We start from the raw sequence: 17,930 nt of genomic DNA on the forward strand, positions 1-17,930 counted from the left end.
GACAGTTGTCTCATTGGCAATCATACCACATCTTCTTGTTTATATTTAGTCCAGAGACAATTACTCAAATAGAAAATCTCAGTAGAGATCTTTGCTATTGATTCATACTCAGGGAATAATGATGCAAAAGAAGAGTATGACTTTATAAAGTGATCTTCACCCAATGGACACACATTATATTGGCTGTATATTTGAAATTTGAAATTTTATTTGAAATTTTATTTTATTTAATTATTGGAATTACATAAGGGTTGATAAGGACCAAACTTGTCTTTAGTTATGGATTGAGGACACTTTTACATGTACAAACCTGTTGAAGCTACGATTTAATTTTACATCCAATCTTTATAATAATAAGTTTTTTTTTGTCACTTTAAACAAGTTACTTCTAAATTCTATGAGTTACCATATACATGTTATTAATGCAACTAATTAAACTGATGTAAATATTTCATTTATACCAAAAGGGACATTCCAACCCACTGGTTGAAGATATAAAAGTAAGGTCATGGCAAATAACCCCGGTCATAAGTATTTTTCGGTGGATCAAGTTCTTGAAAAGGTTCGGGATTGTTGTAAAAATTGGTCCCGTAATGTCATTACTACCACTGGGTCGATGCCTCTGCTGGTGTAATTTTATATACTAGTAGATTAGACCGTTGGTTTTCCCGTTTGAATGGTTTTACACTAGTAATTTTGGGGCCCTTTATAGCTTGTAGTTCGGTGTGAGACAAGGCTCCGTGTTGAAGGCCGTACTTTAACCTATAATGGTTTACTTTTTAAATTGTTATTTGGATGGAGAGTTGTCTCATTGGCACTCACACAACATCTTCCTATATCTATGTAAGTCCCTGAGAGTACCTGCTGTCACAAAATGTAAGAAATAATTATAAATTAAGGAATGTATCTCCCTCATGCAAAGCTCTGTTTCCTTTCACGATTTTTGATATACTTTTTGGAACTTTTGGATTATAGCTCTTCATCTTTTATATAAACTTTGGATTTTAAATATGTTGGGCACGAGCATCACTGTAGAGACATGTTTTGTCGAAATGCGCATCTGTTGCAGAAAAATTTGTACCGTAAATGTTATAACTACCACTGGGTCGATGCCTCTGCTGTGAGTCCCCGAGGGTATCACAGGTACTTTGGTATTGGCATGAAAATACGGATTTTGGTGTAATTAAAATTTGCTGTTACAAAATATAAGAAATTATTATAAATTAAGAACTGTATCTCCCTCATGCAAAGCTCTATTTCCTTTAACGATTTTTGATATACTTTTTGGAATTTATGGATAACAGCTCTTCATCTTTTATATAAACTTTGGATTTCAAATATTTTGGCCACGAGCATCACTGAAGAGACATGTATTGTCAAAATGCGCATCTGGTGCAGAAAAATTGGTACCGTTAATGGTATTGTTGTAACAAAGATTACTATGATATTCCATAAAGGTAAAAAGTGCAACAGATGTGTACCGTTACTCAATAGTCTTAAATCAATTAAGCTATAAAACAATCCGGATCACAAACCAGAACCGACAGAAAGTCATCAACTATAAAGGACAACAACGGAACAATAGAAACACAGAGAGTGCTTCAAAAGCAAACATAGTCAGAAACGACTTTTTGTGTTTCCTTGTTTCTTACAACGTGACTCTGTACTTTAAAAGATCCCCTCTTTATGTTATTGTTCTATTATATGTCACTATGTTATTGGTCTATTATACATTTGACAATTCTTTGAACGACAGACGACAAAATTATTTCACTCGCGAAGTAGTATTAACCATATATGGATTCTTAAAAATTCTAATGAACTGCTGGATATTTTTTTTTATCACGGTCTGTTTCTGAAATTAATTCTAATAACTTTTGATTTTATAACCTTGCATACCACCATGACCTATGTGAATTATAATTGTTTTGAATAGACATTGAACGAGAAAATATTCTTTTTGTGACGATTGCATTTTCTGACTCCAATCACGCAAAACAAGGAATGTGTTTTTTAATTTGATTGATGCTTTTCGTGTTTTTTGTAAATGTTTGTTTGCATGAGATTGTAACACATTGATTACTGCTGTAACCATATTTTGACTAGTTTACCGATTGTGTCTGTTTTGTTCACGTATCGTTGTAAAAATAACGGAATTTGATGCGACTCTCATCAAAATGAGAGGTTTAGCGCCATAATACTAGGTTCAATCAACCATTTTCTACATTTGAAAATGCCTGTGCCAATTCAGGAATATGACAGTTGTTGTCCATTCGTTTGATGTGTTTTATCCTTTGATTTTGCCATTTGATTAGGGACTTTCCTTTTTAAATTTTCCTCGGAGTTCAGTATTTTTGTGACTTTACTTTCCCTTTCTTTAGATTTACTTTGGAGTTGGTTTTTTGTTTATTTTATAATTTTGCTAATTGTTGAAGGCTTTCCGATGACCCGTGTTTGCTTAAATTTATGCCATATGGTTTCTGGTGGATAGTTATTATTGTGAATGGTGTTTTCTGTTTTCTTTGAATTCATATGAAAATTATTTTAGTTGCTGTCTGGACGTGGCAACTTTTTTCACCTTAAAAGTGCTCAGAATTTATCTACACCAAGTGTTTTTACTTTTTTTGTGACCGTGTGTGTTTAAATTGTTCACGAGCTTTATCGATTAACAAAAACTGTTTGAGTCAAAATGTTTTCCCCCCATTTCTGTTCTGTCTTTTGTCTTTTATTTTGTTTGATTAATTTTTTAAGTTCTGGTAGTTTTAGTTTTTTAAGAAATTAAAAAAACATGAATGATGAATGAATAGAATGTCAACTAAGTTCAAACAACACTTTTACTGAAGGAAACATTTGAAGACAAAAACACCAATATACAAACAGTACACATGCAACTGAAGATAGCAAAACACTTATCCAACCAACTTAGTGGTTGTACTATTGGGAAGGATTTTTAAATAAATTTGTCATTATCTTACAATCAAATTTTCTACTTAGACACGCACATTTGTCGTTTTTAACTTCAGACATGTTCAACATTTTCCAAACCGTTTAAATGTCAATAATAATACGATAATTTATAGTCTTCTTCTTTTTTCTGAGACGCAACCACAATCGATAATCGAACAATCCATTTAAGATGATTTTGTTTACCTAGAAAATAGAATATAATTAGTATTATAAATCTAGCAGTTATTAATTATTGAATTTATTGAAGTGTCAGCATTTAACAAAAAATCGCTAAAGTAGATTTGTTGGTATTCCTAAACGAAAAATAAAATTGACAGAAGAAGTATACTTAACAACAAAATTATTTTCATTTACCAGTGTATAATATAACATTTCACAGCAGTTTTATACTTTTACTTTAATCATCCCTTATTATTATTAACTATGTATTTACATTGTATCACAGATTAAATCTATTCGTTCATTGTGTGTAAATTTGTGTTACTAAGTTTTTTGATTGAGTTAAATCATTCCAATTGATATTTTATAGTGTGTCTTTCAATGTTGTTATGTTATACTATTGTTTCAGAAAAGGGAGAATGTTTGGTACCATTTAAACGTTTAATCCCGCTGCAATTGTTTTCCTCTGTTTATGTGGTTTATAAGTGTTTCTCGTTTTTTTCGTTTTTATAAAGAGTAGACCGTTGATTTTCCCGTTTGAATGGTTTTACACTAGTATTTTTGGGGGCTCTTTATAGCTTGCTGTTCGGTTTGAGCCAAAGCTCTGTGATGAAGGTCGTACCTTGACCTATAATTGTTTAATTTTATACAGTGTTACTTGGATTGAGAGATATCTATTTTGAAATAAAGTCCTGAGCACAGTCCACATACTTTCAGAAGCCGAACCTTTCACTTATTCTTTGATACAAATTGATGGGCATATTTCGACGAGTAAACTGTTTAAGTATTGTTTTAAATCCTATTAGTCAATTTGAATAACACAAATAAAGTTGAAATATCAATTGAATTAATATGTATACTTTGGATGAGTTAAAGTTCAAAATGCTTCGACATTTATTTAAAAGAACAAGTATTGTGTATTTCTTTTGTTAAATTTATCGTTTACAAGAAATTAATTTGCTATGAAATCGACAAAAAAATTGTTAACACTTATCACATCAGAATAAACAATATTTCTTTATTAGCAATCAGTTTGATCAATTGCTTCAAAATAAAATCATAAAAATCCATTAAGTATGTAATATTGACTTTCAAGTAAAAAATATAACTAATTTAATTCCGTATTCATACAACCTTCAGTTTTGATACATTTGCGCATGTAAGAGTCAGTATGTAAAACCAAAGTATTTTAACACTTAAAGTAGCATACTCACAGACTTATCTGGCCCATTAGTAATCAGTTTTATATAGATAAAAAGAAGATAACATTTTTTAACTTACACATGGAATCAAACAGATTCTACCACTGCATCGAGGATGATACGATATTTATCCACTCGAGACAGTTAAGTTTTCCTTGCCGAGCGTTTTAAAATTTAAAATTTAACTGTCGAGAGTGGATAAATATCGTATTACACGAGATTTGGTGGTGGAATCTGTTTCTCTAATGATTTTCAAACAATGCGCCGGAAAACTTATTCCTTCTTTGCGACTGATCTGCAAAAAAAATGTGTTCTTTCTATGTGACGTCTTCAGGCATGGTCGCCTTTTTTCATGCCGTAACAATAAGAAAATCAAAGGAAAGCAAGAAAATTCAACGTCACTATCGGATTTTAACCAATGAATTACTGAGATCAAACGAACCACACGTTGATTTTTTTTTTATACAATGGGTGTAGAAAGGGATAAATTGACTAAGAATAAGAGAAAAGTATATATGAATATGATTTGGTCGGGTTGTTGTCTCTTTGACATAATCAACATTTCCAATCTCAATTTTATTTACGTCTAAACATGAGACAACCTTATGGCAGACCATCGGATAACAGGTTGTTATATAGGGCTATATACAACAACGTACTAGCAACAAATATGGCGTGTGGTCTAGCGGGATGGCTACAGTGCAGGCGATGTGGTGTCTCGATATCTCAGTAGCTTGGGTTCGAATCCCGGCGAGGGAAGAACAAAAATTTGCGAAAGCAAATTTACAGATCTAACATTGTTGGGTTGATGTTTAGATGAGTTGTATATACATTATGTACACAGCCATGTATCACCATCATTGCTGGTGATCCGATGGATAGATCTGTTGTAGAGTTGTCACTGACTCAGACGTTCTTATAAATATAATTATTTTCTGTGACTATATCTTGCATTAATTTGAAGGATCCCTTACTATAGATAGTTGAGCTGATTTGTAACAATAACATCGCCATGCCATATATATCATGTACTGTAGTACGACGTTAGATTAAAACTGACGAGGAAAGGTAATACACGGCTACCGAAAGCTTTATAATTTGTGAAGCCAAGGGGGTCATGTGGTCTAGCAGGACGGCTACAGTGCAGACGTTATGGTGTCACGATATCTCAGTAGCATGGGTTCGAATCCAGTCGAGGGAAGAACAAAAATTTGCGAAAGCAAATTTACCGATCTAACATTGTCGGGTTAATGTTTAGACGAGTTGTATATACATTATGTACACAGCCATTTATCACCATCATTGCTGGTTATCCGATGGATAAATCTGTTGTAGAGTTGTCACTGACTCAGACGTACTTTCGCACATTTTTAGTTCTTCCCTTGCCGGGATTCGAACCCATGCTACTGCGATATCGTGACACCAAATCGCCTGACTGTAGCCGTTCCGCTAGACCACACGACCACCTGGGCTTCATAAAAATGAAGCTTTTGCTGGCCATGTGTTACCTTTCCACGTCAGTTTCAATCTAGCGGCGTACGACAGTACATGATATATAAGGCATGGAGATGTTATTTTTACAGATCAGCTAAATTATCTATAGTAAAGGATCCTACAAATTAATGTAAGATACAGTCACAGAAAATAATTATATTTATAAGTACGTCTGATATATATATATATATATATATTGCTATCTCAAATCTAGCTCAACGATGTTTTCTCAGGTCTAGGCGGTGTTTCCGTAGAAGTATGAAGTTAAAAGTACAGGTTCAGCCCCGGTCGGAGAGGAAGTAAGGAATCATATATACTTTAACATTGTTAGGCTGATTTTCTAGGCATTACACGTATACATTTCTGGAATTCTTCGTCAATTTTACCCTTTTTTGCACCCTTTGTATAAAAGAAAAATAATCTACGAGTGGTCAGTTTAATCTCAGATCTTCTTTGGTTTAAATCATATTATGACGTCGAATTGTCTTGCTTTCTTCTGAATTTTCTATTGTGACAGCATGAAAAAAGGTGACCATGCCTGATGACGTCACATAGAAAAAAAAACATCTTTTTGCAGATCCTTCGAAAAGAAAGAATAAGTTTGCCTGCATATTATCAGAAAATCATTAGAGAAACAGATTCCACCACCAAATCTCGTGTAATACGTTTTTTATTCACTCGACAGTTAAATTTTAAATATTTCAAAATGTCGGCGAGCGTCGCGTTTTAAATTTGTAAATTTAACTGTTTTGAGTGAATAAATATCGTATCAAATGATGCAGTGATAGAATCTATTTATATATATATATATATGTATGTAATTGAAAATGGAAATGGGTAAAGTGTCAAAGAGACAAAACCCGACCAAAGTACAGCCCAGACACCAATGGGTCTTAAACACAGCAAGAAAATCACACACCCGAAAAGGACTGTAGCTGACCAATGAACAAAAATGAGAAAAAAGATATCACAAAAAAATCTATAGAATATGAATAAATATATAAATTAACAGATATCCTTATCAGTATGATAATAAGGATGCAACATGAATAACATTTATTCTGATTTGACTTAAAAAAACTAAACGTTATACATTTTAAAAACAGAAGAACGGTTGTATACTGCTAACATTTCAAAGTGAACGATGGTTAAGTATTTAAAAAAGAGAAAACAGTGCGATATGATCTGGTACAGTCCAAAAATTTCACAAAAGTTTAGTTATAATAGTTTGGTATAATTCAATAAAACTACAAAAAGGATATTCAAACCAAATTACCATCCTATTTGAATAGTTCTATATTTCTGTCAGATACGAAATGATTTAATTTTGATTAACTGATTTTATTCGAGGTAAACACCCGAGAACTTGTATAATTTGCGATTATGTTTCCAAATTGACATAAAATGCAATTGGTAGTTCTGTATAACATTTTGATTTTATAAAAACATACAAAACTGCAGACTAATTATGTTTTTTGATGTTATAAAGATTTTTTGTATTCATGAACATGAAAGTTTTATCAACTTTAAAAGGTTTACCCTGTGAGTAAAACAAGTGCGGAAGAAATAAGTATGCCCAGTAAGACCCATTTGGCCCCAAAATATGGCGGTTTTACAAAAATGTTAGAATTTAAACTATAAGCTATTTATCGGAGTGTGGAATTCTTCTGTTACATAGATATGGGATATTTTTGACAATACAATGCACATTTTTAGTGTACTTTATGAAGTCATGCTAAATTACTAAAATCTTCACAACTTTATCATTTGAGGTACTAGTAATTTTAAGACGGTTTACTTGTTAAATGGAAGTGGCCGCATTTGTGTTCCTTCTTACTATTTAAATGTAAGTTTATTTGATGATAATACATAACATATATAAGGGTTGATACTGAACATGGATGTGGCCACTTTCCTTACAAAAAAACATCTGAACAGTGACATATTATGGTATATTTGAAATATTTTTCATATTTAAGCTTAAATTTGGCTTAATCAGTTCAAATCTTTCACATAAACTAATTGAATCGACTGAAGTAGATAATTTTAAAAGTGTTTAAAAAGTGACCAAAGTCTTTCATCGGATGAACCTGACGTTTGAGGCCAAAATCGGCCCTTACCGGACCCATACGTTAGTTTTGCTCATTTGGAAATCCGTTGCAATTGTTAATTCCTATCTCGAAACTAATATTTGAAAAGCATATATGTTTTGAGATAATCAATAAAAAAAATTAGCATGAAGTTTGAAGTTAAGTATTTATATATTTTTTTCATGCTTTTAACCTCACTAGGACTATTATTTTACAATATCATTTATCATTTACCCTATAGTAATTTTAAAACTACATACTAGTAAAATCTACGTTATTCGGTTAAGTTTTGATTTTACAGTAGTTTTACAAAACATAATATAAAAATGAAAGTACAGTTTTATTATTTAAAGTGAATTATTATGTATTTTTGTTAAGATTGTGTTATTTTGTTCATATACGATATCTTACCTCATATCAAACATTCATTCAAGATGAGTGTTTCTCATAACAGTAGCATCTCATACATAGATAAATAAACAAACGTCCGTTAACATTTTCCTTTTTAATATAAGGATAGCAATAACTGCTCTTGTGATACCATTTTTGAACAGGTTTTGGGATAGCGCATTGACAATTCGATTCAAAGATATAATATCGCTCACAGCACGATTTACCCTTAAATACAATTGAACAGTTTCCGCCGTGATGCTCATTTGTGTTATAAATATCTTTCGAAATGAACGTTTCGTTGGCTGACATATTTCTATCAAAAATGAATCCGTTTTGAAATATCCTGGTAACCTCTATAGTATGATTATATGTTTTCGTGTATCTAACTTTTATACCGACACATGACTTTTTAATTTGGATATCTCCTCCTACATTCTGAAAATTGAAAAATTATAATCGTTGACGACATGATGTGTCATGTTTTGTGCCAATGGAAGAAGAACGTCAGTGAGTGTATAGTGTTGTATCAAATGTGTGATAATTTAAGGAATTTTGTTTTCATAGCAGATTTTGGACAGTCATAAATATTCTACACCTGTGATGATTTAAAAGTTGACATATTGAATAGAGATATTCTATTGTTGAAAACAGTTTGTTGTACTGTATATATCTTTGGTATTTTTAATCGATTTGTTTTTTTTTGTCTCATTGACGTATACCTTCCATCTTCTTTTCACTTTGCTTGAGATTTTCGAAATAAAAAAAATCACTTTGAAAACTTATATTAGATACTACAATAAGACCACTATTAACCAGTAGTTGAGGTCGCTTAAAATCAAAAGGTCAATCATCTGATTAAAAACTGCTTTACCTCAAAGAGCTTTGGGTATTTATTTTCTGTTTATCGTGTTTATTTGTCTTTTTTCCATGTTGTTGTCTGCCCTTTTCGAATTATGATTTTCACTTCGGAAAATAATGATTATCTGTGAGGCTTTTTGGCAAAAATTGCCTCGATTCAATGATATTTTGCTTCGAAACTATTAAAAATTTCAAGTTAATGTTTTGTCGTTGTATAACATTTATACGTTTGTGAAATTAACCTGTAAATATAACAAAGAAAAATGGACTAGAAATTTGGAACTACGCCATTTTCCAATTTCCATTTGATTTGGTTTTGAAGTCATTTTTATAGATATATATTACTCAATATATGAAACTTTAAACGAGTTTACAATTAAAACGGAATAACAATGTTTTGAAATATGCTTGAAATTTTCCAATTGACTATTATCTAAAATTACATATGATTACATTCCAATTAGAATACGTTTCAACTCACTAGCGACATGTTTTGCTGCCAAAAATTATGTTCTTAGATAGTCCTAGCAAGGATAATCTTATGATTATCAAAGCCTGGAGGTTATAATATAGTTTTATTTACAACAAATCATCTTCTTCTACAGCAGAATAATAAGTCCAATATGTTTAAATATGAATACATGTATTATGATATACAATAAGATTAATAATTATTTATATAACTATATTAACGACAATAAAATACAATGAAGAGGAAATATAAAGAACAGATATATATCACGAATATGTAGACTTAAAGAAACGTTTGTGTTAGGATAATTCTATAATATGATGTATGGGTCTTTTGTTAGAGTTTGGACACCAGGAAATAGTTATATTCAAGGAGATTTAGAGGCACTCATGATTTATCAAAAAGAATTGAAAACAAAATATACATTGAATGTTACCATTTTTTCACCGATTGCTTATTTGATGTTGTTTAAGGCAATCAATAGTTACGTTAAAAATTTATTTCACCTCATTTTAACATTAATCTTCAACCGTTAGATGAATTCAGCTTGACAGTTTTACATACACTTCATAAAAAGCTGGTATCTTTAATGAGATTTCAGAGGTTGAATTCTTTGGAACATTTTTTATACATTGTGGTTAACCGAAATGCAAATCTAATATTTATACAAAAAAAAAAAAAAGTATTCAATCTAAGTCATTTTGAAGACATCAAACGGCTATGCAAAACAATATTTGTGAAGGAAATGATTTTATGACTTTTAAAGGCGTCCTTATTTCATGATATTGATAAAGATGTATTCTTTTTAAGATAATTAAGAGTGAGATAAATTATAACACCTTATTATGCTACGTCTTAGTCAAAATATAGGTTCCTGTCTCTACGTAATTTTGCTAGCAATAAAACAATTTTTAATCCATCATTTTCTACACAAAAAAAACCTGCCTTTACCAAGCAAGGCACATGACAGCTGTTTTTCAAAATTTAGAAAAGACTTTATTTCTTAGTAATAAATTTACTTTGCACTGTCTGTTCGAAATGCGTTGAAACAGAAAGCCTATCTTCTTTGTTCATAATCTGCATTGAGACGTGGTCTGAAGCTAAAGTTAGCTATAAAATATTTAATTCGTAAAATTTATTAAAAAAGAAAAAACTAAATAGGATCTAAAATAATAAACCATCTTAATTACGTTATAATTTTACGTTTATACGTTAAAAACGTTTATACGTTAAAAACGTTTTTTTGAAGAACGGCGAAAGATATTAAATGGACATTTTAACTCATTAATCTGATTTAACAAGAGAACATCATCTGCATAGTGGAAAGAGAAGTTAATGTATAATTCTAGCTTATGTTGAAAATGAGTTCAAATAACAACGCCGATAGTTTTGTTAAAAACACTTTAATATATACTAGTATCAGTTGTTTTCCATTCGTTTGATTTATTTGAGCGTTTGATTTTGGCATTTTGAAAAGGACTTTCAATTTTGAATTTTCCATAGTGTTCGGTATTTTTGTTATTTTACTTGTTATTTTTCATTCTGTCTTTAAGTTAAGAATGTTATATATACAAGTAAAAACGGTAGAAAGTGAAATGTTTTTATTCTATTGGAAGATGATAGAATCTTATCAAACTATCAAGATATGTACTCTAACAGGTCTTTCGTCGAATATTCAAACATCAACAACTGTCAGATAACCAACGCCCTAGATATGGTAAATTAAAAGTAACCGTTAAGCCTAGATTTGAATGTTAATAAAATTGATGTAAATAGTTTGGAAAAGGCTTTGTGGAGCACATTGTAGATATAGCAAATATAACATTATTTGTAAGAATTCGTATGTAGTTTTGGGTATCCAGCACAGTGAAAGACGGTTATGTTCATCATCTTTTTTTAAAACTTCAGAAGAGCATAAAACAGTCTTATGATCGTCAAAATGTTCTCTTTGTTTAGCGTCTTTGATGTTTATATAGGTAGGACAGATGTTTAGCAACATTTGGAGTTTGAAGATAGAATACATGTTTATTCATTGATTCATTTAGTTGTTTTCCTTTAGTTTCAATCAACAAACTCACAGCCTTTCTTAAGAGTATATCTGCCTTCTTTTCACTTTAAGCCTATTGTCTGATATAATCATCGACTGTATTCATTCAGAAAAATGTTATTGAAAATGCTAAGGTCACAAGTAATAACTTGGCCAGTTGGATTCTATATGAATGAGGAACTAGCCTAGAACTAGTGCAATGAGGAGATTTCAGACTAAAATATTAATTTTTTCAAATCCTGCAACAAAGTTTATTATCATAAATCTCAGCTTTAATCGATAGGACGTTTTTGAATATTGAATACTGTGTTGATTCATTGTCAAGTAATACACTTCCATATTCAAGCTTAAAATAAGAATAAAGAGATATGTCATGATTGCACATGAAACTACCACCATAGGTCTAATGATGTGAATGCAAGCAATTATATGCAAACGTACGACGTTTTACAATGATAAAAACTCATACCATATAGTCAGCTTAAAAAAGCCCCATCATGAAAAACATAAAACAATGGTTTTCTTATTTGATTAAGGGTTTTAAAAATAAAAACAAAATTTGCAATTTTTTTTTGACGTTTCATGGATGTTTTAAGATTAATTCAAATAATATCACTTCTTCTTCGAAACAGACTTTTCTTATCCATATTGAATTTGAGAATATGCAACCTCTTATCCTTGTATCTTTCAGTCCTTGTATAAATGCATTTTAATATTGTAAACCACAAATGTAACACATTTGATATAAAGAAAATCACCTTGCTTTATCTGGTTTATTTTCTTAAAAGGAAGGCATAAAAGGAAGGACCGATCAAAAAGGTCCAGAAACAACAAGGACAATTGCATAAACAATTTGAAGATTCCCGTAAAATTATCGAACTGTTTTGGATTTCTATGAAATCTTATTGGAGTTATCTAACTTTACCAAATACATGAGCCATAAGCCGTATAACCCTAAAATATTTTTTTATTTGAGGCCCATGTTTTTTAACTTTAAAGATGAGATCAATGTCGAAGGTCAAGTTCATGTTCTATATTTTGACTTTTCTTTTTTTGCACTTACTCTGAATCTTTCAAAGATTTATATAAAAGAACTTGCGTAAAATTTGACCTTCAAAAATGACAACCGGAAATTGTTTTTGGTAGTTGAATTTTACATAAAAAATTGCATAGAAACCATTTTTATTTAGATAGTCATATATAAACCGATCATTTGAGACCAGATTCGACCTTCATTAAACCGGAAGTAGATATTATCTCCCTTAGAAATTGCAAAAATATATAGAAAACATATATTTTTGAAACCAAAGTATAAATAAAGGCAACAACAGTGTACTGCTGTTCAAAACTCATAAATCCATGGACAAAAAACAAACAGCTATCATATGAGACCGGAAGTGACATTTTCTAAACCGGTTGTTGCAAGTTATCTTTTTCATGTTAAATTATATTAAAACCATATATAATTTTTTGGAATGTGTGAATCAAGCTATAATATAAAACTGAAAGTGACATAATCTGAACTTTAAGTAGCAAATACAGGCAACAGTACTATACCGCTCTTCAAAATTCATAAATCGATAGAGAAAAAAGAAATCCGGGTTACAAACTAAAATCGAGGAAAACGTATTTGATATAAAAAAAAAACCTAAGACACCACAGAAACACAATACTCAAATGTAACACACACAGAAATGATAATAATATATAATGTACTATAATGTAAAAATGGCCATTTTCCTGAATTGGTACAGGACATTTTACGAAAAATGGTGGGTCGAACCTGTTTTTGTGGCATGCCAAACCTCCCGCTTTAATGGCAATGTTAATTATAACATTAAAATGACAATATTACACGACAGGGCTACAATATTAATATATATAAATATAGGACAGAGAAACAAATACCCACTTTATTGTATTATTGAAGACAAAAATGCTTATAAAACATATATTTTTTTTAAATCAATATGCAAAACCAGACTATAGTAGCTTTACGTAAACTGAAAGAAGCTTCTTGAAAACAACTTTGAAAATTGATATGGAATATCTCCAATGGTATCTCTGATCAATTAATTTTTAATTGTTATAAGGTTTACCAACACTTTTAAATTGTTATTCATTTAGACACACACCTTTTACATTTTTTACATCAGATGTTTCACATTTTCCAAACAATTTCAATGTTAAAAATGATATAATATTCTGCATTTCCCGTTATTATCCGAAAAGCAACCACTGTCGATACATCTATTTCAAAACACACCTTGATGATATTTTACCTACAAAAAAGAAAATACAATTAGAATTAGTCTAGTTGTAGCTAACTATAATAGACTTGAAGTGTCGGGATTATTTTTCATATAGCTATAGAGGTTTTATGAAATAAAAATAAAGATAAAAGCACAATTTACAAACCTCGTTTATACCTAATAATAATTCCCCTTTTTTTGTTACATATAGATATATATATATATACAAGTCAACAAAAGAAACGATACACGACTTTTTTCTAATTAAAGATGAAGTTTTTCATTTATAGGACCAATATTGAAGGTACTAGTACTCAATGACCATGGAAATATTAATTCGATTTAATTTTTTTTGCTCTCATGACGTCATTTGGCGAAATTTATTTTTTTGGCAAATTAACATAAAACGACAATTTTAAAAACAGAAATTACAACTAATGATGCCAACCTCTCATTTAAAGGTAACAACACTGCTTGCCATCAATTCTTTTTTTAAAAATCACATAATTTCTTTGTTTATTTGGAAAGCAAAGTTTGGCCCCACAAGAAATGGTTAAACTTGTTTACACTATCAAATGATTTTCCATAGGCAATGTGTGTGAAGTGAAATTAAAAAAAACCCGGTAACAATCTTAAACTAATGCGAATGGTTCCAAATTTACAGTCTGTTGTTTTCATATCTAAAGCTTTGATTTGAGACGAAAACATAATTATTTTTTTGCATTTTTTGAGATTTCAAAAAACACTTTTTTTTTACCAAAATTTTAAAAATACAATATTTCAACCCATTAGTTACATCATGAATATAACTGAATATTTTTAAACAAATTTGAAAATTCATTTAGTACTTGAAAAATTGTATGTTGATTTTTTATCCAACTTTCAACAAACATAATTTGCACCCTGTGATCGTTTCCACGGAATTTAGTAACTATCCGACAGGTTTTGGTTTTCATTATCATCTGTGCATATATTACAAATGAAAGCTTTTTAATATAGTTTATCTCATATTGCTTTATATTTAATACTTGATAAATTTTATTCCAAAGTCGTGTATCGTTTCTTTTGTTGACTAGTATATATATATATGCGGCATTACATCTTGGCCACTAGTTAATTGTTTTCTGTTTAGTATTAAAGTTATATTAAGATCCATTTTGTTACATCTTGTGATCAATTTTATTTGGCAATCGCCAATGACAGTCAGCAGGGTTAAAGAACATCAGTTGTTTGACCTGTTAGTCAAATGCGTTTTGTTTAAATATACTTTTTCACTTTTTTGGTCTTCTGGAAAATGTTGTTTGTGCTGTATTTAGACCCTTCTATAACGAAATTTGTTTGACATTCACACGTATAAACATTGCGGTTTTTATCTAACGCAATCATAGGTTTGAACGTAGTTTTCAATTTAGACTCGTTTATATATATATAACGCAATCATAGGTTTGAACGTAGTTGTCAGTTTAGACTCGTTTATATATATATATATATTTATATAAATTAGACCGTTGGTTTTTTGTTTGAATGGTTTAACACTAGTAATTTTGGGTCCCTTCATAGCTTGTTGTTCGGTGTGAGCCAAGGCTCCGTGTTGAAGGCCGTACTTTGACCTATAATGGTTTACCCTTTTTTTAAATTGTTATTTAGATGGAGAGTTTTCTCATTGGCACTCACACCACATCTCCCTATATCTATATATATAACGAAATCATAGGTTTAAACGTAGTTTTCAATTAACTACGTTCAAACCTATGATTGCGTTGGATAAAAACACACACATATATATATAACTCGTCTAAACATCAACCCAACAATGTTAGATCTGTAAATTTGCTTTCGAAACCTTTTTGTTCTTCCCTCGCAGGGATTCGAACCCATATATCGTGCCACCAAATCGTTACAGATCAGCTCAATTATCTATAGTATTGACCCTACAAATTAATGCAAGATACAGTCACAGAAAATAATTATATTTATAAGTACGTTCCAAAAAGAAACCTTTACTATAGATAATTGATCTGATCTGTAACAATAACATATCCATGCCTTATATATCATGTACTGTATTACGACGCTAGATTAAAACTGACGAGGAAAGGTAACACACGGCCACCGAAAACTTAAATTTTGAAGCCAAGATGGTCGTGTGGTGTAACGCACGGGATATAGTGCATGCGATTTGGTGTCACGATATCTCAGTAACATGGGTTCGAATCCTGGCGAGGGAAGAACAAAACATTTGAGAAATCAAATTTACAGATCTAACATTGTTGGTTCCATGTTTTGACATTTAGATCACATTTCCTTTTATTCATACAAATACATGTTTAATCAATTTATAATGTTCATTTCCTTGCTGCAAAACGTTTAATAAAATTGTTTGTCCAAATCATGAAAAAAAATGGAATGAAAATAACAGCATTTTTTTTAAATTTTCGAGTGTTAATACTTTTTACATGAGAGTAAGACATTGCTTCTTCTGTCTAGTGCTTTTCTTCAGACCAATCTTCATAACCTTCACTCTGATTTTTTTTTACAAAAGTCAATCAGATGACGGTTTTGTTATAAAAAAAATCTTTGATTTATCAATTCACCATTCAGGAACTAATGTTTACATTTTGTCTAGTAGATTTTAAGCAGATAGCCGATATTTTCATGAAGCAATTGCTTTCTATTGATCTATTTTTTATTGCGTTATTAAATTTACATAAAGTGTTAGTAGTAATTTCAAACTCTCAGGCCGTGTTCACACCAAACGCCATGTACAGTAAACATGTTTACAATTAGTTTAATGTAGTGTACACTGGTTTCACATTAAATTTGTTCACATCTATACACCTTGTTTAGTTACATGTACATAAGATTTGTTCACACTTGTAAACTATATGTCATTTAGATGTGCATAACGTAAAATGTACAACCGAATGCAAAATGTTTCGGACAACTTTTCTAGAAGTTGGGGAACGACCACTTGACTTTTAAAAAAGGGGGGAATGGATTTTTCTTTAAAAAATATTCTGATCCCCAATTTGATAAAAAATAAAATATTCTGGTCATAAAGATGATTAAAAAAAATATTTTGAATATCGAGCTTCTCCATGCATTACAGTGTTAAATATTGAAAACAAATAATTGATTACTAGCATCGAAAAAAACTCAATAAAAACGTAAGCGCGAAAAAAAATCTGACTCATAACCCCCCCTTTTTTAAAGTTAAGTGGTCGCTCCTTTATGAAAGCTATGTTAATGTTTTGCAGTAGTTTAAAGATACCGAAAATGTCCCGTTTACTCATAAGATAACGTAGGCTGCATCAGCGAGCTTATAGACGAAGAAAAGGGATTTTATTTTATATTTTTTCAGTTTGTTTGTTTCTTTTTATTTTGTTGGTATTTTTTCTCCGAGGAGTATATTTGGTAAAAGCAGGAGTAATGTTAATGTTTTACCGACCGTGCAAGGGTGTATAGTCGGTCAAGGTCGTTGCAAACTTCCATTTGTTGTAATGTTTTTATTTATTTATAAGTGTATTTTAACGGATCTGAGATACGAGACAAAACAATTTACCTCAAACTTTTTTAAGTTAAGTAATGCATTTATGAGTTAATCGTTATTTGAGAAAAGATCAGTGGCAAATTCTGTGTACGTCCAGTCAATCCGGGAAGACCTTTTCAAACGAATTATTTGTTCGGAAATGATGATTCTTTCAGTCTTGATAAGGGATAATAAAGCTTCGATAATTTTTTTTATAACCAAATCAATATATCAAATATTTCTGTAAAGAACTTTTTAAATTTTATTTAACAATCGTTTCTTCTTTTAAAAATATACATGGTAAAATGCATGTTTAAAATACCTTGTTTTGTGTACACTTAGTCTACACAAGGCCTACATTGACTATCGACAGCGTGTAGACAAAACATGATTTAAACTACATTGAACATTGAGTTTTATCAATGGGAACGTAACAACACGTTTAGTGTACGTGTGAGTTACACTAA

At 30.6% G+C, this 17,930-nt stretch overlaps 1 protein-coding gene and 1 long non-coding RNA gene across 3 annotated transcripts in view; one reads left to right on the top strand and one right to left on the bottom strand.

The window, feature by feature from the left end:
• LOC134709844 (uncharacterized) overlaps window positions 1-17,930 on the top strand; it is a 62,063-nt gene that overhangs the window by 28,754 nt on the left and 15,379 nt on the right. The window lies entirely within an intron of this gene.
• LOC134709842 (uncharacterized) lies at window positions 2,817-8,646 on the bottom strand. Its single transcript, XR_010106064.1, has 2 exons — window positions 8,324-8,646; window positions 2,817-3,150 (listed from the first exon to the last, which is right to left on the bottom strand). It is a non-coding gene; the product is annotated as an uncharacterized LOC134709842 (long non-coding RNA).

This window comes from Mytilus trossulus, chromosome 3 (genome assembly GCF_036588685.1).
Source record: "Mytilus trossulus isolate FHL-02 chromosome 3, PNRI_Mtr1.1.1.hap1, whole genome shotgun sequence".
NCBI classification, from domain to species: domain Eukaryota; kingdom Metazoa; phylum Mollusca; class Bivalvia; order Mytilida; family Mytilidae; genus Mytilus; species Mytilus trossulus.